The sequence below is a fragment of the Perna viridis genome, chromosome 2 (assembly GCF_037379345.1).
Source record: "Perna viridis isolate PV_CMFRI_1.1 ecotype Kerala chromosome 2, ASM3737934v1, whole genome shotgun sequence".
NCBI classification, from domain to species: Eukaryota; Metazoa; Mollusca; class Bivalvia; order Mytilida; family Mytilidae; genus Perna; species Perna viridis.
The window spans coordinates 24,535,955-24,561,044 of NC_142446.1; the positions used below are offsets into that span (position 1 = coordinate 24,535,955).

Sequence of the window (25,090 nt, forward strand, 5' to 3'; positions counted from 1 at the left end):
TGGAGTCCTCAAATGAAAGTGTGTACACTTATCCGAGTCCTCAATGACATACTGGGACCAACACACACACACACACACACACACACACACACACACACACACACACACAAAACATGAAATATCGACAATGAAACGCTCAAAGAAACAAAATAAAAAAAAAACGGGAGCATGGACCAGGTGTACCGGTTGGGTAAGAGTCCTCTGTTTTTGTAACACCCGCCGACTTACTTATAAAATGTCACGTTTGGGGTAAACGAAAGAGAAGAGGAAAACTATGACATAGGGAACAAATTGGTTCTTAAGGTGCAGATGGATACGCCATAACGAATTATAAGTTCATGATGAAGAACATAAAACTTCTAAATTACCTGGATTATTAGTACCCTCATTTGGACTTTGGATTGGTAATGGACACGCTTTGGGTAAACAAAAATAGTTGCCATTTTTGCTTATTGCAACATGAAGAAGTGCAGCGGTATAGAGGAAAAATGTTGCAAAATGATGAGGAGTCAAAATAAATAATATCATCATACTAACCATGATAAACAAAAACACCTCACTAATAATGAAAACTCATATCATCATATCAAAAACTCTCAACATAAATAAGAAGTGTTTATAATAAGTCAGTTGCGGCGTCCCATAAACTAAAGCTCTTAAATGATATAATGTTCCTTTTATAGTATTATTCCGTTCATTTGCTTTGACATCTTCAAGTATATTTTTGGCATGATGTAGATTTTCTTTTGGTGTGTTATTGTAAGAACCAATGTGGAATTAAACAAGCTTAGGAATTTAAAGTTCAGAAACCCTTACAGCGATAATATATTGCAACTTCAGTTGCTAGAAAAACTGTAAAATTATGGAAAAGGGTCAGTGATTGTAATGACTTTATTTTCAATCAAAATACATCCAGTTACTTTCAAGCATTGCCGAATATCCAATATCCGTTGTTCAGAATTTCACGAAGTTGAAGGCAAATATATCCGTCCGTAGTAATAAGGAGTTTGGACAAATGTGTCTTTTTTCGCAAATTAATGTTCGATCCATCCATTGTTGTTTGTTCACCTAAAAGTTAATACGTATTTAAAATTATTTTTAAATTTAACATAAATGAAAGATCTTATCAAGCATGCTCACCCATAGAGGAGGCAGTTATAGGTTGGAGATTTTCATAATTTGATGATGTTAACTAAAATGAATTTGACCACATTTGACTGAACGATGGAAGGACTTTCATCTAAAAGATGTCTTAGATGTGCATTTCAGGAAACTACAATCAAATCAGGTAACTTTGTTACTCATTACTCCTACAAATTGTACAAAATTTTTAATGCGTCTTTACTTCTCTGCTCAGTAGTTTGAGCAAAATATCGCAGGCAAGGTGCATGCTTGAGAAGTGTAGCTCTGGAACTAACATTTAGTTCAAATAGTCATAAAATGTAAGATATCAAAAGGGCTTAGGTCATCACTACAGAAGTTTATTTGGTCGCCATCATGAACTCATGGATGGTTACGGTATATCCATCTGCACTATGAAAACTGATTTGTTCAACATGTCATAGTTTTCCTTTCGACCACCCCGGACTTGACCTTTTAAAGAGGAACTCGGAGGGTGTTTCTAGAAAAGCAGAGGCTTACTTTACCGGTGCACCTGGTCCATGCTCCTAGTTTTTAGTGGAGTCCGAGTTGCTCATTTGCTTTTGTTACTTTGTATGTATGATTTTAGTTACTTTATGTTCTTGGTAATGCATGTCTGTTTTCCATGTCAAAGAGTATTTTCCAAAATCTAGTATACTGTTATTCAATAATTCAGTTAAAATTGGGAGAGAGTGATCAAGGGAACCAAGGTTGTAGGGTAATCAAAATAATGTAGTCCAGGGAAAAAGACCAGATATAGAAAACAGACATACACAACAAAGATCTCGAAGTAACTAAAATCATACATACCAAGAAACAAAGGTAAATAAGCAACTCGGACTCCACAAAAAAACTGGGAGTATGGACCAGGTGCACCGGTAGGGCAAGGGTCCTATGCTTTTCTAGAAACACTCACCGAGTTGCTAATAAAAAGTCCGGGGAAGACAAACAGACAAACGAGAAGGAAACATTTGCCCCGTTGAATAAATCAGTTTTCATGGTGCAGATGGATACACCGTGACGATCCACGAGTTCATGATGACGACCATAAAACTTTTGTAGCAACATAACCCTGCTCCAGAAGCCTTTTTCTTAGAATTCTAGCGCGTAACTAGAATTCGTAGCATGTAACACGCCAGAGGTACCCCATTCCACCACCTGGGGCACACATCCCAGTTGCTCTGTGGGCAGAGAGCCCTAACCCCCGGCTAGGTTTCTGAGCACTATTTAGTCGCCTTTACGACAAGCTTAGCGCTGCCGCAGGCCTATTCTTCAAACACCCGGAACTGCACGGGGCTATGTCGTTACGAGATTGAAGTCATCACTACAGAAGTTTTATTGTCGTCATCATGAACTCGTGGAGAGTAACAGCGTATTCATCTGCACCAAGAGAACTGATTTGTTCAATGTGCCATAGTTTTTCTTTCCTCTTTCGGCTACCCTGGACTCGACTGGGAAACTACGCAGGTGTTTCTAGAAAAGCAAAGGACGCTTATCCTACCGGTGCACCGGTTCCGTGCTCCAGGGACTCTATATTACAGATACTGGCCACTACTAACACAGGTTAAATAATCTATAACTGTGCCTCCTCGGTCTTTATGCCGGTTAAACATAGTTTTAAGATTTACATTTGACTTTTGCATGCTGGGGAAAGAGAAATTATACAGGATTTTATTTATATGAGTTTTAAAATTGACAAATTGATAATGACAAAGTTATGATGAAAATTAATGAATTTGGTCAACTTCTTAGCTGTTTAGTATTACTTCAGAAACAGACGTGAATGACGTGGTAGGGGAGATAATTAGAACTCTTTCCTTTATGACAGTGCCTTAATGATTTATTCGGTCGTAGTGGTATTGTTTATAACAAGGAGACCCATCCAGATAGACCCGACAATGAATGGTTTGATGAAAAAAATGTTAAGGAGCGCGGGACAGTTTTCATGTTAAAAGAAATTTCTTTTTACGCCACCAGTTCGATGCGACTCACACGGAAGTTGTCTCTGTGTGAAACAGCTATAACCGAATTAAACGAAAACCTTCACCTGAGTCTAAACGGAAAAGTGGAATCGAGCTTTGTGCTCTAAATCAAAACAGTTTTGGAGAACGGTAAAGCGAAGATGTAGTTCAAACTCTTTAGCTGATAAAAACGAACTGTTTCTATATTTCGAAAAACTGCAAGGCGGCGACCCTGTACTGTCTAATGAAGTATTGCTGTAAATTTTATTGACAATAGAAATGTTAGGGATGATTTGATAGATTTTCGACAGATTCGCTTGATGCAGAAATATCGGACGATGAAAGACGAAAGCTCTGAAAAATTCAAATCAGAGAAAAGTGCTATAAGTGAAAAAAATAGTGGGAGAAATATTTACCTCGTGTGCAGACATTCTCATTATAATTTTGAAAGCTTTATTTAATTCTTTTTTATATTGGGAATATACCCTAGTAAATGGACTTGTTGTTCCAGTTCCGAAAAGTGGAGATTTATAAAACCCTAATAACTATTGAACAATCGTTTTGGCTTGTGTATTTACTAAACTATGTTCCCTCATCCAAGCATATCGTAGAGATGTAAAGGATGAGGGGCATTATCATAATGAGCCTGAGGCTCAAGAAGGGTATAATATAGCATATTAATTGAGCTGTGTCGAAAGAGAAGCCATATCAGTCTCGTTTAAAGAGGTCAAAATCATATACCATGACAGTGACCTTAGGCCCGTATATAAGACCTGTTTCACGTGTTATCTTCACTTTTTAAAGAGAGTTTGTTCCAACAGTGCAAAGACAGGGTGGGAATTAATGAAACAAGAAGAAACAACTTAATAGATATTTAAATATAGTGTACTGATATTAGTAGCAACCACATTGTGAGATACCAGACAGTCACAATAAATATGACAAACTCATGAGGAGGGTATATTATACCCTTCTTGAGCCTCAAGCTCATTATGATAATGCCCCTCATCCTTTAAATCTCTACGATATGCTTGGATGAGGGAACATTATCTTACATTCGCCTTCGTTAAAGAAGGGTATAATATAGCATGTTCAAAGAGTTGGATCAAACTAAGTAATACATAAAATGAGTTTGCTGCCAGTAAACAAACCTTTTACTGACCAATAAGGAACCTTCTCAGAAAAATGTCACAAAATAAAAGATTACAATGTATAAGTATATAATGCAACATTATAATCGAAAGATCCATATATACTCAAACATAAAAAAATGAAATTAATATTATTAAGGATGTTGAACATATAACCTTATTTATTGTATGAGAATTTATGTAATGAGTGCAAAGACCGTAGCAAGAATACCATATAGATAACTTTGCTGCTTTACACCAAATGCAGTTAAGTACAATACTGATAAAATCAAAATAGAAAATTATTTTCTCAGTAATTTAAACAGGTGAACCATCATAAAATTGTTTCTGAGCTCATAAAGTAAAACATTTTAACTAATCAACCTGTTGTATTGCTTGTTTGTCAATATGGCACATGTATATATATATATATATATATATATATATATATATATATATATATATATATATATATCAGACTTAAAAAGGCACCATACTAGAGCCGAAGATGAAAATTGCAAGTCTAAACTTTTAAGTCTGAAAAATACAAGTCTAAACAAAGTTAAAATCAAAAACAGTTTACAGTTTTTAGACCAACATCAACTAAAATATTCTTCATATCATGACCTAAGGCAATTACTTCACCCTATCAACACATATTACTAAGAAATAAAAACTTGATTGTATAACATAACTTATATGATAGTAACCAAACATATTTCACAAAAAGGTGTGGCCAAGGAAATAGAAATTGATGAAAGAGTATGATCAGTAATAATGGTGTTTAGTAACAATTACACATGTTTATAAACATATACCATCAAATACAAAAATATATGTTGACAATATGAATTGTGTATTTATGGATATGGAAAAAATATCCATTTTGTAAAATATAACCATGAATTAGACATATGCAGAAATCAAATCTAAATGAATCAAGAAAACAAAATCAACATTCTAGGATAAACCAAAGTCCTTACAATATTTCTAGAAGTTCAAATCTGAGCCAAAAAAACATTGCTCGTACTAGTCAGAATTATAAATTCCAACAATTTACTTTTTCAAATAAGTTAAAATCTACTAGCCTGAACCAATCATGGACTTTTTATTTTTTTAAATTGTTTTCCACAGTTAATTGTAACTTTGATAAAAAGACCCTCTTTATTATTTTCATCCAGGCTCCTCATCAGTTGCTTATGTGAGCCTTTGATAAAGGTACAATCACCCACAGCGTACGCGATTCAGCTTCTGAATCTGTTTTGATCTTGAACTTTGTGAGTTTTTGCTCGTTAAGTTTTGTGAGTTTTATGCTCATATAGTTTTATGAGTTTTATGCTGAGAAAGGATATCTGTTATCCGAAATATTCAATTTAAATTTTACCATCTTCTGGTGATGTTAAACATATTTAGACATTTATTTTATTTATTGTTATGTTTCGCATCGTTTTGAACGATCCACCCCCCCGTAAGAGTAATTGTTGACTATTATTTAGACGATTATATATATATATATATATATATATATATATATATATATATATATATATATGTGTGTGTGTGTGTGTGTGTGTGTGTGTGTGTGTGTGTGTGTGTGTGGATCTATATATTCGTCATTGTGCGATTTAATGGACTACTTTCAGATGCATATGATAAAATTCTGTTGACTAACTACAACATATTTCTTATTTATTTGATTTTATTCGCCGATGATACTGTTTTGTCCGGAAATCTCCAGACATTCTTGTGATAGTTTTCCTTTCCTGTTTTGTCTACCCCGGTCATAATTTTAATGAACAATTCTGTGGGTGTTTCTAGAAAAGCAGAGGGCGCTTACCTTACCGATTCACCTGGTCCATGCTCCCAGTTTTTAGTGGAGTCCGAGTTGCTCATTTACTTTTGTTACTTGGTATGTATGATTTTAGTTACTTTATTTTCTTTGTTGTGCATTTTTGTTTTCAATGTCTGGTCTTTGTCCCTGGATTACATTCTTTTGATTACCGCTATAACCTTGGTTCCCTTGATTACTCTTTCAAGATCTGCTTGATAAACTGTTCGTTTATTGCAGCAAACGGAATAGAGAGGTAAATGCAGAAAAGACCAAACTGCCTGTGTTTCCTAACGGTTACAGGCCTATAGAAGAACATTTTAATAACTATGGCAAGGAACTCATGTGTAGTTAACTCCTATGTTTATCTAGGAATATCATTACATTTTAAAGGAAAGTTTGTGTATGCCAAAAAGCGTTTTGCTCAGCAGGGGTCTAGAGCATTGTCTTCTCTTATGAACTCACTTAAGCAAATACGTTGAAGCCCTGAACAACAAATGATATTATTTGCAGTATTATTGGTTCAGTTTTATCTTATGCATCAGAAAAATGGGGATCTCATATGGCAAAAGATGAAAGTCTTGTATTTAATTGTTTTTGTAAATTAATTTTAAGACTAGGTAAGAATGAACCAACGTATTGTGTGTATGGTGAATTGGGTCTTTTACCCTTAAGTGTCTTGCGAAAGCATCGTATTTTGAAATATTGGTTACATATTGTATCCAAAAAAACAAAGGTTGTATTTAATGTTTGTAAACTTTTGTAAATTGATGTGACCTCTTAAGCGATCTTGCTTAAATTTATGTATGTCTTCTTCAAGAAACGAATAGTGTCTCATTTTTTAAAATAAGTAAGAATCGTATTAATGGTCAGTTTATAAAGCATTGGTTTTCATTCACAAAAGAAAGTAGCAAGCTACGTTTATATTGTAATGTAAAATCTTTGTTTGTCTTGATTTGTTTTTAAATTTTCATCATTATGTTTATTTAGTAACTAAATTACGAAGTGGCACATTAAAGTGAAATGTGGAAAATGGTCGTTTTTTAATATTAATATAGATAGTCGTCTGTAGTTATGTTGTAGTACGAGGGATATATATATGTCTACCACTTTGTACTTGTTTGTCCTGTTTATAGATTTCTGGGTGTACAATGGTTGCCAAAATGTTATTGTTCATGGCTTAATAAACATCAGTTTTACAGACTGATTCCAACTTCAAACAGAATCTCTTACAGTTAAACTTTGTAACTACCTTAAAGCTGCTTGGACTAATAGAACTCATTTTATGTCATGTTAGTTTAAATACCCCGATTTGATAATATTGTTCTCTATGTGTTTTCTGTCATTATATTTATATCTATTTTGTTGCAATATCTGTAATATATGTATATAGTTTATGCAAAAAAAAAAAGATCATTCATTCATTCAAATATTTCAAACGCATTATAATGTAATAAAAATATGTAATATATAATTTTAGAGAAGCTTATTTAATATTTTAACTTGTAGTAAATTATTATGTTTAAACAAACAGAAAGGCACAAAAATTAACAGTTAACTGGGGTATAGTTTATGAAACTAAAATGTTTTATATTTTTTTCTCAATACAGTAGTACATACATTTAGTCATCATTTAATTGTTATTCAAACAAATTATCAAAAATAGCCATTGCAATTCAGCAGATTTTTCTCTTTCATTTGATATTAATTTCATTTTAATAAATGCAATAGTTTTCACAAACACTCAAATTTTTTAGTTTATGTAAAAAGACCTATTTTTTAACTTTTAAAAAGAATTATTTTCCATTTATTTTAGATAAATAAAAAATACATGTTGCAATTCTACAATATTTTATCTTTAATTTGGTGTATCTCTCATCAAAATCCATCCAGTGGATTTACAAACACTAATAGTAAATTAACACTTTTCCAACAGAGCAATTTGAGAAATTGGGTAATAAATAGTCCGAATTTTCTCTAACCCTGCAACCCTCCTCTTTTTTTTTATTTGGGTATTGATATGTCGGGTTGGGGTCAGAACGATATGCCATACAAAAAGGTTGATTCAGTGGTACCGCAGAGAACCGCCCTTTAATTGAGTGTAACGATTTTTAAGTTGAAATTGTGCATGTGACATCTTACTATAGTTCGATTCCGGAATCATTTTCCTGAATTCTGATACCATATTTGCTGAAAAATTACATTGTTATTGAAGTTTTATCATTTTCCATGAAAGAACATGTTTTGTTTACATTATGAATTGTAATACATGTGAGGCGAGAGTTGGAGGAGCTTGTTACTTTTTATTCGGAACGGAACAGTAACGATTTTTAAAACCGGGATCTAACAAATAATTCCGTTTAAAAATTACGTGTCCGCTGCCCCTCCGTTCCTAAAGTAACAAGCTCCGCCAACTCTTGCCTCATGTATTACGATTCAAAATGCCAACAAAACAAGGTAACATTTACTTGTTCTATATCTAAAGTTTAAGTACAATTTAACTGTTTCCTTATTTCTATCATATACCTAGACGTCTCATTTATACCGACTAAAAAATGAAAAATCACTACAATTGCATTGCCGTTGTTTTTTTTACTTTTTTTTAGAATAAGAGTGAAGGTTAAAAGTAGAATTACCAAACTGATAAAATACAAGCAGTAGTCTGATTGAAAAGTCTAAAAAAAAGTCCGTATAAAATATCAATATCAGGACAAACACCGAACAGTTGAAACCTCTGCAATGTTGTTGACTTTGTACAGGCATTTCAAAATGAAAGGTGGGTAAGCCAGGTTTTATAGCGCGGCAAACTTTCAGCTTCCATTACGGTTCATTATTTCCGGTATATTTCAATACATATGGACAACATTGCCATCAGTCAAAATCGGTAAAACAAACAGTCAAAACTCTACAGAAGATATGTACAATAAATCAGTGAAAATAAAAAGAACAAAATCCAATAAGCATGAGGTAAATCCCAGCAACGAGGTTAAAAAAGTTTTGAATTTAGTGTGGAAGATGCGTCAAGTTCAAGATGAAATAATGATTATAAACAAGTTAAAACTGCAGAAAACTAATTTGTAGAAATTATGAAAATCCATCATCTAATACGATTTGGATTTCGGGGATAAAACTTTTTAGACAGCGTATGAGACGTACTTAATTTTCTCTTAACCTTGGTCTAAAAGCCTGCCTTTTAGGCAACGGTAGCGTCTTTTAAAAAAGGCAGAATAGTCGCTACTAGCTTTGACACACCAAATTGCATTGAAAGATATTTAGTCTGTAGGCATTTAGAATAACTCGTGTGAGTATTGAATTTGTCGTAACTTAAGGAGTGGAGGAATTGACCAAGGACTTATAAAATCCCAGTCAAAATTGAAGAAGAGGAGGTTAATTTCTCTACAACTGTGTGTCCGTCTCTTCTTCCGTCCAAAATATATGCTCCGTCGCACTTTTTTCAGGACCTACATGCGACAACTACTTGATATTTGGTATAAAACCTGAACTAAGTACCCATTTAGCCCTTGAAATTTAGTTATTTTTTATCAAATGAGTTGATATTGTCAAGTTTTTGTCATTAATTATACTAATTATATCAAATAAGATCGCATAGCTAAAAAGGAATTTTCTTTTTTCCTTAGTGACAAAAAATAACTTCATATAGATCAATCAAATTGTGAAAACGTCCTTAAAACTTCTGTAGGGATGATATAAGTAAAGTTTAAAGATACCAATGACTAAGAAGATGTGTCATGTTCAACAAAGGAAGACCGTCTACAGGCAACAGGGTCGACACTGAAAGACTAACTGTGAACTGTTTACTCCATAGGCTGAAGATGTTGTTATAGAAATTTTGCCAGTTAGAAAGAGAAGTTTTACAATATGAAAGAAAAATCATCACTCTTTTATCGTCTACGTATACAATTAGACCAATTTATTTGGTTAAATTGTGAAACTCTAGGAATGGATATTACTGGTAGAATTATTTTTATGACATTGATGTGCACACGGGCGAATTCTAAATTTTTTGTATGTTTGTCCTCCTGAACACATGTGTGTCAGGCGATCATTTTTATGTTTCAATGCTTTTAACAACAGGGTTATTTTAAGCATTAACTAGCAAATTAACAAAGACAAACAAACATAAATCTAATGTCATTTACATATTATTCAACAAGTAAGGATAGAGAATGTGTAATTATTACGATATATATATATAAAAAAATGTAACCATTTTCAATACATGTATTAATTTTTGTATTATACAAATTTATATTTAATATTTTCTTACATACTAGTAGTATATATGCACGTTTGGGTTAGTATTTTTCGGGTGGTGCAGGGTGGTGCACATACGCTTGACGCCACATCATTTGGCCCTGGACCGAAAGTGACCGGTAGGGTAGGGCCGAAAGTGGACCATGGGTATGACCGGAAATGGACCTCGGATGACCAAAGTGGACTTATCTGGGGGACCCATGATCAATAAAGGGAACATGCGGACCCTTGCCATAGGAAGGGGGCCCTTAACTGTTGGGAGAGAGGAAACGACCTCCATAGTGAAACATCAAATGAAACGCAGGATTTGCAGTAGTACTTCTAATAATGGCTGACTCAACTCAATATACGAGAATGCCGTAGCCGCGAAGCGCAATAGTGCAAATTAGAGTATGGTAAGTTCGCGGAATATTTCATGGATACTACATTTTCTACTTATGAAAAAGAATAGAAACGTGAAAATAAAAAAAAAAAAAAAAAGAATTACAATATTTATGTGTGTTATTATTATTAATTTACCTCTCTTAATTTAAAGTCTCTGATTGCAGGAGACCCATAATCTTCTTCTTCTTTCACCAGTCTCTTTGCCAGGTTAAACTTACTAGCGTCTCTGCGGATCTCCCTTTCATATGTCACCCTTCTCGCGCCTATTGTTAAACCATTAATTACAAACACGACATAGAATGAAGCTTCATATGCGGATGACCATTTGCTCACTTTATATTGCTGCAGTAAAATATAATCACCAATATGAAAGTCATGTTTCTTTGTATTCCTGTTTTTGGCTTAATTCTTGATCCTGTCTTTATAACACCTGTCTCTTTCATTTATTAACTGATCGTAGATTGTTTGTTTGCCACTATTTGATGTACGAGTATATCCTAGTTTTGTACTAACTTGTCGCTTCATAAGTGCCGCGTACGGTGATACTCCTGTTGCTGGATGCGATGTTGATCGGTATCCTACAAGCATTTCTGCCATTGAACTATCCTTGTGCTTTAAATTTTCAATTTGTTCAGTCTTGTTGAGTACTTTCATGAAGGCTTCGGCCTCTCCATTTGCTGTCGTGTGTAAGGGTGTGATTTTATGATGATGCCCAAATCCTTCTTCAACGTTTGTAAATGCCATAGAATTGAAGGGTGATCAATTGTCACTCTAGTCTCCTCGGAACTCCGTGTGTCTCAGAAATCTTAAAAAGTTCCTATTTGGTTTGCGTGCAAGCGGTCGTGTTTAATTTCTCAACCTCGGGGGATCGCGTCCTTTTATCTATAACAACTAAATTGTAGTGTCTATCTGGATACGGACCTCCTAAGTCTACTGATACAACTTCCCATGGATAGAATGCTCTGGTATTTCAGTCATTTTAAAGGTTTTTTAATTTATTGTTTAGTCGTTAAAGGTCTCCTCGACCTTTGGATTCATTGTCGGAAACCAGTATGTTTCTCTCAACATTTGCTTTGTTTTTGTAATACCGAAATGTCTCATTTAATGCACAAATTAAAGCATTTTCTCTTGGGCACAACTATCTGATTCAGTCTTTATACTAGTCCTTCTCCCACGTAAAGTTCATGTCTAATATGATAATAAGGCACCATGCTCCTATTTTTCCTGTTTCTTTCCGAATCACTTTTCTAAATAATGTCCTTTAATTCAAGTAAATGATTATCTTTGTCAATTTCATCTTGTAAATTTTCTAATATCACAGCATGCTTATTATGTATAATCGCTCTGATCACTTTCTCACTACCATCGGTTTCTTTTTCAGGTAAAGGATGTCTTAACAAAAAGCCCAACGGGTCGGCTTCATCTTTTCCCGGTTCGTACAGAAATTCGAAATCTGCGTCCTGCATGTCCATATTCCACTTATCTATGCGTGGCGGTAACTTGATTGTATTTTTATTGAACATTGGAATTAACGGTTTATGTCCTGTAATTATCTTGAATTTTGGTGCTCCTAGTAGATAGATGCTGAATCTGTTCTTAGTCAGTCTTATTGGCAACACATCTGTTTGTGTTTTACTGTTTCTTTTTTCTGTATCGGACATAGAGTGACTATTGAAATGCACATGTTTAAATCCTTTCTCAGTTTGTTGGAATAATCCTGCTGACAATTCCGCATTGAGACTTGCTTCACAATGCACTACTACTGGTCTTGTCGGATTGAAAAACGCCATTGTACTCTCATTTGGTATGCTGTCTTTGAGCTCACGAATGTTGAATTCTCTTCGCGTCCCCATTTAAACTTCGTATCTTTGTGAATTAATTTTCTCAGCGGTGCAGTAACCGGTTACAACCTTCATTTCTGCTTCTCCTAAATGATTTTTTACTGTTTTCTCCGCTTCCTACTTACGGCTTTCACTTTTCGCAACGTATTTAACGGATCCATCAAAGTAATCATCACTGATCAGAATCCTCACTGCTGCAATCTTTGACAGTTTTTTTTTCATTCGCCCTCGATGTGTTTACTGGAAACCTTTCTTTTGATTTTGCTCAAATCTGTTGTCCTGTTTGTTTTGCAATCTAAACATTGACTCAAAATGGATCTTTTTCAAGCATCATCTACACCATTTTCCATATGCTGGTCACTTTCTACTTTCATGACGGAATCCACAAAAATTGCACAATATACGCGTTGTTTGATTATATATTTCTACTTCTTGTCTTTGTCTGTTGTCATACTTTCTTTCGAATGTCCCATTTAAGTTTTGTCTACTTTATATACAACTGAATTTGGTTCTTCGATTCTCATTTCTTTCATCTGTAAATTAGTGTCCTTTATTGTGCACTTTCCTCTATGAATCGATCTAGATTCGATCCTTTACTGGTCTAATAAGATCTTTGTTGTCTATACTTTGGATATATTGTTTTAGCATTTTTTTCTGTTGTCTCCCCGATTTCACAATCATTTGCTATTTCCCTCAGTCTTGTAACATAACAATCAATTGTTTTATCTCTTTCCGGCTTCATCTTCAAAAACACATATCTAGAGCGGTGTTTATTCTTTTTCGGAAGAAAGTATTTGTTAAGCTTGTTTCTTAATACATTGTATTCCATCTCCTGGTTCATTCTTTAAACTCTTTTTTAGACGGATGATTACTTTTACTCCACAAATCAATAAGGCATCTTTCTTATCTTCAGCATGTGCAGTTCTAAAATATCGGAACTCACATTCTATAGCTTCCAGCCAGTCTTCCCATTGATTCCCAGTCAAGAATGTGTCACGGCAGAGTTTTCAAGTTCCTCGTCATCGTCACTACTTTTATTCTTTGCGGATCGCCGCGATCCATTTTCGTCGTTCCGGTTTTACCGTTCGTATAGGTAGAACGATCCTATTCCCATAGGCGACAAACTTTTGAAAAATTCACACTTTTGAAACAATGACGGAACTATAAACTGAATGTTTTGCTGTAATATCTTCATTTTTTTAATCAAACTTGCGATCAAAGTCATAGCAAAACTGTCTCGATTCTTTGGTATTTTAAGCAGACGATGTTTGAGATCAATGTTTCCCCCTTTTTCTGCGAATGGCACATAAATTTTAAAAATTCATAATATTTATATAAAATGGTTTTCAAAGAGTAATCAAGGGAACCAAGGTTATAGCGGTAATCAAAAGAATGTAATCCAGGGACAAAGACCAGACATGGAAATCAGACACGCACAACAAAAAACATAGAGTAACTATAATCATACATACAAAGTAACAGAAGCAAATGAGGAACTCGGACTCAAAACATAATGCAATTTTTTAAAGTATAATAATGTTAGAGCCTGGAATTAATAAAACATTTTGGGTATCAGCACAATTTGTCCAATCACAGTGTCCGGAAGTATTTACTTAAGTAGGGTACACAAAAGGCCAACCTAAAATAATGAGAAATAGTACCGTTCTACCTTTAACTTCCTCCCGTGAAATATTCTGGTTTCTCATCAAGTTTTTCATCCTCGTCGCCAATGAAACATGGTAGGAAACCCAGGATTTGCAGTAGTACTTTTAATAATGGCTGACTCAACTCAATATACAAGAATGCCGTAGGAACAAAAAGTAATAGTCAAAGTGCAAATGTGTGTACGGTGAGTTCGCGGAATATTTCATGGATACTACAAATAGGTATCCCCTTTAATGTTTTAATTAGAGTGAGTATAGTATGGCGTTCTCTTAACAGGTAAGTATAAAAAAGGGGGAGGGTATTATGACTGGACTTGTCTTTCTTTCTTTGTAATGCCTTTTTTAATTCTACATTTTCATTATTTTCAGTTGTTTTTAATCATTTTTTTTAAATTATGTGTTTGCGATTTCATTGCCATTGTGTAATAATGCCAAATTGATTGGGTTATTCACTTTGAATAGATGTTTTCACGGTGTACAACAGATTTCCTTCTATCGTTTTTTTTTTTTTTTTGGACGTATTAATTTAAGAGGCTTTGAACTTTATGAATACATTTATGTTACAGGTGAACTCGGATGCTTGATTTTTTTATCATTGTTTTTCTTATTTTTGTGTAATTCATTCATTTGTTTGTGATTCAATTTTTCTTTTTGTGATGTTTAATTGATTGTGTAATTCAATAGAATACTAAAGATGTCTCACCGATTAGACAGATGTTTAAAATTGTTCATTTTACTGGTGATTTCTATAGCCGATGTATTGATTTTAACCGCTTTTTATTGTGCTTTGTGAATACATTACGATTGTAAGGAGATTATAACATGCTGTGCAATCTTTACAACTTACAAATAATTTTAATCATTGTTTTAATTGTTTTTGTTTGATTGTGTAAAATTCTGTTTGAATAATTAATGTTGCTATTTTGACATATCTAGCGTCTAAATATTATACTGACAATTGTAAGGTTTACACTTTGTACAATTGATCGGAACGTTAAGAGCCTTTGAATGGTGTATTACCTTTCAATTTTGGTATAACAAGGCCCCAGATCTCGCAACCATATTATAAAATTGGTTTAACCATTCTATCAAATAAATCTGTTTGTAACTTCATATTTAGTTTATATTTCCTTCATATTTTAAGTTCTGCATACATTTCTTTTGTTGCCTTGTCTGCTAAACTCTTTTTAGTAACATTGAAATTACAAGTTTTCGTAAAATTAACTCCAACATAATTGAATTCTTTCGCTATTCTAGTTAAACCGTTTTAAAAGATCACGAGCACGAGGGGGACACCCCATGCCAACACGTTTGTTTTATTTATATTTACTGTCATGTTCAAGATATCACAGTAGTTTTAGAAGGCAATAATTGGTTTTGGAAATCTTCAGCAGATTCATCCATTAATACGGTATCATTCATTCATTCATTCTGAGTTAAGACCATTTATATTGTGGGACAGTAAAAAGTCTTCCAGATCATTTAAAAACAAGTAGAAAAAGAAAAGGTGACAAATTCTCACCCTGTCTCACACAAGTTTCAAGGTTATGAAAGTCAGATGTCATATTCTGAATGTAATACAAGATTTGACATTTGAACACTTTTACATTTTTAATATGACATAATACATTTTCCCATTTATGTGGTTCAAAATAGTTTTAAAAAAGTCCGTTTTACCAAACTTATCAATGACCTTTTCGAAATCTATAAAAGCGCAATAAAAGGTTTTCGATTAGATTTTAGAATTTGGAACAAAATAGGGATCATTTTCTCGACATTTTGTATCTTTAGGAGAAAGAACGCAAAGAAACTTCTTGCAGGCTAACTCTACAGAGACTGCAAAATAAATAATATAATTAGTGTTAAGATGATATTTTTCTATAACAAAGGAATGTGTAAACGTTTGGATCATCAATGGGTCCACACAATCAATGTCAGTATGTTGTGTTGAGATTTTAAAAGGTTTTGTGCTATAAATTCCCCATACACTTGGTGCCAATTAGATTAGTAATATTACTACAAATATTTTGAAAGCAATGCATGAAATATAAAAAAAAATGTAATTTGGATTGTATGATTATATTTCAAAATGTACTTCGATTACAATTGATTGGAAATATGAAACTGCCCTGGTTTAATAAGAAACATACCTCTGTAGGACTTTATGTCGTAATTGACTTCTACTCTACTCGACCTGGTAACATAATTGTAATTCCATGCAAAAAAATAAACACATCTACACCCTGTATACCATACAATTAAATCTTTGTACTCCAATAATATAAAGAATGTATCCAGTAAAATACGTCTTTTATGACAGCTTCTAGGACAGCTTCATATGACTATAGGGTTGAACCTTGAAAACGTAGGAGTAAGTATGGACGCAATATTCAAGGTTGATACAGCTTTGAATTTGATCGCACTGACACAGGATGAGAATTTCAGCAGAATCAATGTAGCCTTTTTTGGGCACATTGTGGTACAATTTCAAAAGATCGGTTCTGTTTTACCCAAGTTATCGTCTAGACATAAAGAAAATGCTTGTTTTTGACCCCTAGTTCTTAATCTGGTCAAGTCACTTTGTGTGGAAAAGTTTTCAAGTAATTGTGTGTAGTGTGAAAAATGACAAGGGTTCTTCACATTTTATCTTGAAAACCATGAACAATATTTGTAGTACCTGCTGTAGCCACATGTACAGATAGAAAATATTTTCATTTGATAGGATTCCTACGATAGGGCAATACAAATATGGATATATAAAAAATGTCCAGTGTATTAGGATAGATTTCTGTAAATTAAAAAAAAGTTCTGATGGAACAGATAAAATAGTAGTACCCGATTTCTAACATTACCAGTTGAGCAATTATGGCTGTTTAGACCTCACGGTCTTTAACCACTCTGCTAAAGAATCAATGTCTTCAAGTTCTCGTTTATCCATTTTCTTGCGTAGTCCTCCACGGCATCCATAAGAACTTTAAAGTTATAATTTAAATTTTTGGAGCATTGTTCCCGATACTTGGAACCTTAAGAAATGATATTACACAGAGATTCGTTTCCGACGGTTAAATATCCCAAAACGACGCAAGCAAAAGGACCATATTTGAATGGAGAGTTTTTGGCAGAACAGTCAGGTGGTTTAGCCTTGAAGTCCTCAATCTCGAGGTTCTGAAATAGTATTTTATAATTGAAAATGTTTGATGCAATGGGTGAAGTATAGGAATACGAAATAATTGGTATGGGTTTGTCTTTGAAATTTGAGGGAATTTTATTGGTAACGAACTTGTCAACTACTCTTAAAGGTAAATTATTCGCATCGAAATCATGTTCAACTAAGGTATTGAAACAATTACAAAAAATATATAAGTCACCTTTTATACTCATTTTACTTGCATAAGAACCTTTTCCAAATATTGCTTTATTACACAGAGTGAGGGTACTGCGGAGGTACATTAATGACATCCATATTTTAAAAAAAGTTGCTACTGTGATAATTATATAAAAATGTTTCGCTTACTAAAGTACATACATGATTTTCACAAATAATAGCCAAAGACGTTAGGAAATCCTGTAGTCGGTCATGATCATATATTACAAATACCTCATATGAGTGCAAAGTATTGAGCACGAAAACGGTATTACACCAAGTAAAGGAATAATCAGCTGATCGTCATCGTCACTCATATCGCGCGTTTGATTGTTTAACACTACATTACGAAAGATTTTTGGGGATTTTGGTTTTTTTTAGCCACAAAGATGCTCAAATTATATCCTCGAAGCTACGTTGTCATAGCTTTATAACGAAATGAAGGGTGTAACGGATATACGGACAGTGCAATCTTTTTGAACTTTATTATTGTAATATAATTTAATTAGATTTTTATTATCGACTATTTTATCACCTATTCAATGTTTACAGACGCACTCTAATTTTTCATTTTATATGGCACCCTATCGGGTAAACCGATATTCTTTTTCCAATATATACTTTCAGTGTTTACATTACGCATGTACTTGATTTAACGCGTGTTAAATGGGGTCTATTGGGCAAACCATTGACTTGCGGATTTTATTTTTCTCTCCATATTTTCAATCATACTTTTTGCCTTAAATGCCATATTACAGGTACTGGAATAATACTTTTAAGTGATCAACCAATGTTTAGAGTATTTTTTCTTTGTTTTTTTTTAATTAAAAACGATAGCCTATTTCATGAGATACATGCAAGTTTATATTTTTCAAAACCTTACATTATGGAGATTTTTTCTGTTTTGTCATGAAAATCTGTAGCCATGGTAACATAAAAAAATATATATCTATTTTCATAACAAATTTTGGGTACAGGTTTTCTAAAATATCAGGCACTTTAAAACTGCCAGAAAAAGTAGGGGGCAAGTTATTATTATGAAAAAAAGATTTTATATCTTAAAGTTTGTGCCAATTTCTGCACTATTGAAAAAGATAGCAAGTTGGTGCATGGAAGAAAACCCAAGCCGGTGAGGACCTGAATTTTTCCACATAGTTTTGGGCATGCATTTTACACCTCTTTACCGTCACAAACATTGCATCTATATATGTACGAATGCTCTACTACCCACAATCAATTTTTCCACCAAGTTTCATCTTTTATTTTCAAGTTTTACAAATTCAGACCGGGTCAGTTTTGTGTACGAAACAATGCATCACAATCCAATCTGTATTGAAACCTTAAGCAGAAGGATTTGTTTTTACATGTAAATATTATGAACTTTTTGGAAAGCTCTGTATATGATGATTACAAAAATATCAAATTTATTGAAATTAGGGAATAACGAAACAAAAAAAAACAAACAAAAAACAAAACAAACAAAAGAAAACAAACAAAACAAAAACAAACAAAACAAAAACAAAAACAAAACAAAAGCATTGTACTTTTCCAAGATAATTTCATTTGATATCCTCAAATAAAATGCATTAAATACATGAAGTTGGTGTCTATATATTTATTGTCTTGCAAGACAAAAAATCGACCTTGATAAATTCGTATGCATGTGACTTCTGGTGACCTTTATCTGTGCAAGTTCTGTAACGGTCGCTTCTTTAGTAACAAACCTGATTGCAAAGCGAAAGTAGTTATTTAACGGCAAGGCAGACCGACGGACTCAAGCCGTCAAAGACAAAAAACTCGAATTTTACGCAAGGATCCTTTTGGAATTTAGGAATTCTGATATAAATATGACACAAATATGGTCATTATCTATTTGAAAACTAATCAAGAAATAGATGAAATGATATGAAAACAAGACACGTGCTTCTGTATATCCGTTATTGTTATTTTCTTACCAAGGTTAAATTATTTTTAACCCAGGTGAATTTCCTGTCGACAATGTTCGGAATGGCGAAAATAATTAATTCAGAGCTATCTTTCTTCTCTGATTAAAAAAAAACGTTGTTTTCACAATATTCTGTAGGTTTTGTCGACATTTATTGCTTCGATTGCATTACTATAAACTTATTTCATCGTTTCAGCAAAATTCAGAGGAATCAAAACTGAAAATATTTGGCAGCTAATGCAGCTATATAAAACAGGCAATTTATTTTCAATTGATAAATAAATTAGTCAACCGAACTACCATTTAAATACACAGATTAGAAATATTAAGTTGCAAAGAAGTCAAGAATCAGTCTTCTACAGCTTTATGCGTATTACAAAATGCAGGATTTGTCATACTTTTAGCCTTAAATGCCATATTACAGCTACAAAAACTAGCTGTTAGGTTACAATTCAACAGGAATACTACTTTTTAGTGATAAACTAATGCCACTTTCTTGTTTGTTTGTTTGTTTTTTTTTGTTTGTTTTTTTTTTTTCAAATTAAAAAACACAGCCTGTTTCATGAGAAAAATGCATATAGCTAAATGCGAGGTAGAAATGCACTGAATCTGATGGAGGTGGGCAAGTATTAGATTGCCTCTACAATCAGTATCTATTCCCCAATTTCAAATAAATTTGGTATTTTTGTAATCATCACAACCAGAGCTTTCCATAAAGTACAAAATATTTAAATGTAAAAACAAATACTTCTCCTTCAGGTTTTACTATACAGATTGGATTGAGATGCACTGTTTCGTACACAACACTGACCCGATTTCAATTTTTAAAACTTGAAAATAACAGGTGAAACTTTGTGGAAATATTGATTGTGGGTAGAAGAGCATTCGAACTTATAGATGAAATAGTTGTGAAGGTAAAGAGGTGTAAAATGCATGCTTTAAGTATCCGCAGAAATTCAGGTCCATACCTGGTTGGGTTTTCTTTTCTGCACCAACCGGTTATTTTTCAAAAATGCAAAATTTCGCACAAACTTTAAAATATAAAATCATGAACAAATGAGCAAAAAAGGGTTCACTTCTTATTTGTTTTTTTTTTACAATAATACCAATAATACCATGGCCGCTTACTTTTTCTGGCAGTTTTAAAGTGCCTGATATTTTAGAAAACCTGTTTTTCGACAATTAATTTTGAGAAGGCACCCAAGATTTGTTATGAAAACTGATATATATATATATATATATTTATGTTATCATGGCTACATATTTTAATAATAAAATAGAAAAGAATATATAGATATGTTTATAGGTTTACTCCTGAACATTGAAACTTCAAAGCAAAGGCTTCGTCACGAGGAGAGATTTCTTGACCTTTGCATAGTTGACAGACCCTTCATGTTGGATACCCTTAAAGATGTTCCTAGATTAGTTCCTAAAGATGTTTATCTTCTACAGATGACAAGTCAGGGTTTGACTAGGAGTCGAGAAAGTTGAATTTGGAGGTTGGTTTCTAGTCTTCAACGCAATTGCTTTCAGCTTTAAAACGAGTGCCTATTTTTACTACTCGATCGGTCTTGCTGCTACTGGTCACTCTAGGTGGGCCATTTTTACAGTATATTGACGATCGGTTGATCGCAGAATTTACCACCTTTTCTAGTCTTGATGGTAGGTCAAAAGTGCTAAAAATCTGTACATCGTATGTCGGTTCTTAATTAGATTTGGCTGTTCATCGCAGTGGGAAAGCCAAGCGCTCCGTTGGCACCTATATTTTCCACCGAGTCAAGGGACGCAACTCCGCTTTACCAAGATGTCATCACTATCGCGTGTCAATTATTAAATCATTTAAGTCAGGAACGTAAATAAATTATTGCTATTATTGTGTCATTCATAAAATATTCACGCAAGTGTCTGTGCTTTGTTTCATTCGAAAACCATCCGTATAAGGTGAAAATCGTAGTTTTAAACTTGCTTTACGTTTGGCCTTTGAGACCCCCACTCAACTACAACTAACGTACTTGCATCCTAGTAGCAATACAGAATTCTTGAAATAGTAACTTAAAACAGCAATTTTCAAATGGTTACCACACTATCCAAAGTAGGTACTGCAAACACATATAAACGATCAGCCACTTCGGCCCGTTTTTTGAAGAGATTGACGTCATTTTCCTCATTTTGTACAGCAGATTTCTGACTCAATTTTACTACTTATTTTAGTTACATGCACATTTGTAGTGAACAAAAGAGGGATGGATTTAAATTTGAACATGTAGAAATAAAACAATCCTACTTTCTTTTAAAGACGTTACAATACAAATTTAATTCCAAAATAAAATCCAGGAAAAGAGAAAAGGTGTGAAATTGATGTTAATTGTAGAATGTACAAAAAATGCAATTAAATTGTATACTTTGTTTAAAATACATGTATACATATAAATATATGTTGTTTTGCTTTTGACATTTTCGCATGGTGTATTATTGAAATCTTCACTCACTGGTAAATTATATTTAATAAAAACGAATGAGTGCTTTATTTCCTTAATTTACACCAACATTAGTGATATCATTTGTGTTCCCCTTATGAAAGATCCCAACTTTCTCCAAAAAACGACTAAAAATGATCTAAAATAATTAAAGTAAATCAATTCCCAATTGGTATTCCAAGTGTTCTATATGGTGTTTCGGCTTAATATTGCATTGTCTTTGGCTTGCATTTTTCTTGTTAGTCTATATAAGATTAATGATTTTGACTTCAAATTCAATTTTTGTACCATTATCCAAACTTTCCCGAATAAGAATGTTGTTTGTTTGTTTGTTGGGGTTTAACGTCCGAGCAGCAATATATCAGCTATATACAGACGATGAACATGAAATTGATAATAAAATGAACATGAAATGATGATGAAATGAAAAAGGGATGGGACACAAGGACAATGGGGTCGACAAATTTTGATTGCCACTGGAAATCGGGAGATGTGGGTAGGGTCGGGCAATTTAGCCTGCTGTGGCGGAGCCCTATGGTTCCTACTCCTTCCCGAGTAAGAAAAAATCATGCATATTGTCCTAGTATTTGTTTTTAAAAAGCCACCCATATTGTACCATATATCCTACCATTACAATGTACATGTAGCTCTCACTTATTAGTGGCAAATATGTGTAAAATGTTATCCGTTCATTTAGTTGGGATATTTGATGGAATAACATATTGTTTGTCAATTTTTATTTGATTTATTGCTGTTAATTAAGATATATTTTATCTGAATACAACACATATTGTCATTTAATTCTAAATAAAAATGCAATGTATGAAAATTTGATCTTTGCACACACAAACTTACATGTACTTTTTAACACGTACACAATTCAAGAGGGTGGATACTATAATATTTGTCAAACTGTTTGTGTATTTTCAACATTACATGTAGGCCTACAAATGATGAATTATCACATCATTCACTGATGAATAAATTGCACACGTTTAGTTAAACAATGACGTAAACAAAATTTTATTTACATGCAATAGTGGTAACATCTTGATCTCACAAACCACTTCTAACGTTTCCATTAATTTACTTGTTTAACCAGTAATTTTCAATGTTTTCACTGTGAATTCCCAGGACAAATGACACCTGAAAATTGCATACTATTGCGAAGCTTGGAAATAAGGTTTTCAAAATTAGTATTCTAATGGTACGATGACCGCAGAAATTCTTCATAAAATACTGAAAATCAATATTTTTACCTTTTCTGCTAACTAACAACATGGATGCAAATTACTCACATATATAAAAAAATATTAAAACTTTTGAAGTAAATTACAAATATGATTTTAAAGTACACATTCTCAGCTTTATTCTGACTATTGTTGATCAGAATACACACAAATAATGCACATACAATGCATACTTCTAGTTTCAGCGTGTTTTTGGTACTACATTGAAAAGACCATTTGGTGGTCATTTGACTCGGAAGTGGTTAATGAGACCTTAAAAACATTTTAGGAGTTTGTATGTTTTTCCATTTTTTTTCAATTAATGAAAGATTGTGGTATTGTGAGTCAAAACTATCAAAATCAGACATGGGACTACAAAGAAATGGTTATTTTTATATCATGCCCCTCAGCGATATTTTCCCTAAATTACTAAAAATGACAATTTTAAAGCTGCATTAACTGCCAAATTAGTTTTAATTCTACTGAATTTTGATGATTCAAAGAAATAAGTTTGCAGTAATGCAATTGAAGCACTAAATGTCGACAATATCTTATAGAATATTGTGAAAACAACGTTTTTTAATCAGAGATGATCTATAGCTCCGATTCAATTAATTTCCGCCATTACTTCCGAAGATTACCGACAGTCACGGATACACAGGTAAGCAAGTGTCTTGTTTTCATTTCATTGCATCTATTTCTTGATTAGTTTTCAAAAAAATAATAATCACATTTGAGTAACAATATATCACAGTAACGCACAAATAATGCATATTTCTAGGTTTAGTGTTTTTGGTACTACATAGGGGGTGGCCATTTGACAAGTGGTTAGTGAGACCGTTGTAAAGCGGAATTCCGTCCCCTGATTCAGTGGAAAATAGAACATACAAGCGGAGGCTAGAACGACGTACTTGGCTTTCCCACTGAAAAATTCTCAAGAAAGTCTAAATTTTGCTCCTTGGCGAGGTGGTTTGTATGTAAATACAACAGAGGCCTGTGGGTAGTATTTGGTATTAATAGAAAGCTGTATGATGCTAAATGATGTAAATGAGGTTATTGATGTAATATTTTCTAATATAAAACTGTATTTTTGTATCACTTTTTTTTCTTTGTATGTAATTGAAGTTGATTTGTTTTGATTTTAAGGCGAATCTATAAAATGTGGTTTAAACCTTTCAGTTACAATGTTGTCAATGAACTGCTGTCGCTCTTTACACACGCACTTTTTTGTAGTAAAAAATGCGGATATTTCCACTATGGAAACTAAGAGTTCGATTCATCTGTCCGTCCAAAACTTTAAGGATACATTTTATTCTATTATCTAGATTTGGCCTATTATAATTAATATTTAAACCAAATTGCTAAAAACAATAAGAAGACAATGGGTACAATTTTATGTGTCATGAATATGAATTGTTTTGTGCAGGCGTATATAAAAAGTTCTTACCGCAATGCTCAATTTATATTTTAATTTTGGACCTAAAAGCATTAGTTCTGGGGTAGTTTTAGGTTGGACTATTTGAATTCCATTTCGTCGGTGTGAACAATCTAGATGGTCCTATGCTGACCAAATGTTATGTCAAAACTAAACTGGCATTCGGTTACTTTGAGTGTGGTATCGCTTAGGATAGTGTGACACCTAAGCGACATCACGTGAGAAGTAACGAGAATGCGTTATTCACTCATGTCTCGAACTGCTTTGGATAAGGAAGATATTTTAGTCTGGTTTCTACTGGAAATTTGTACACACAGTTGAATTTTAAACTCGACGAATTTAGTAATAAGTTCAGACATTTGGAATACGCCGAATGGGTCAATAATTGTTCTTTGACATTGATATTGATCAACACTT

The 25,090-nt window shown here is 33.2% G+C and overlaps 1 protein-coding gene across 1 annotated transcript in view; it reads right to left on the reverse strand.

Moving 5' to 3' along the window:
• LOC148624182 (uncharacterized) overlaps positions 1–25,090 on the reverse strand; it is a 249,930-nt gene that overhangs the window by 161,515 nt on the left and 63,325 nt on the right. The window lies entirely within an intron of this gene.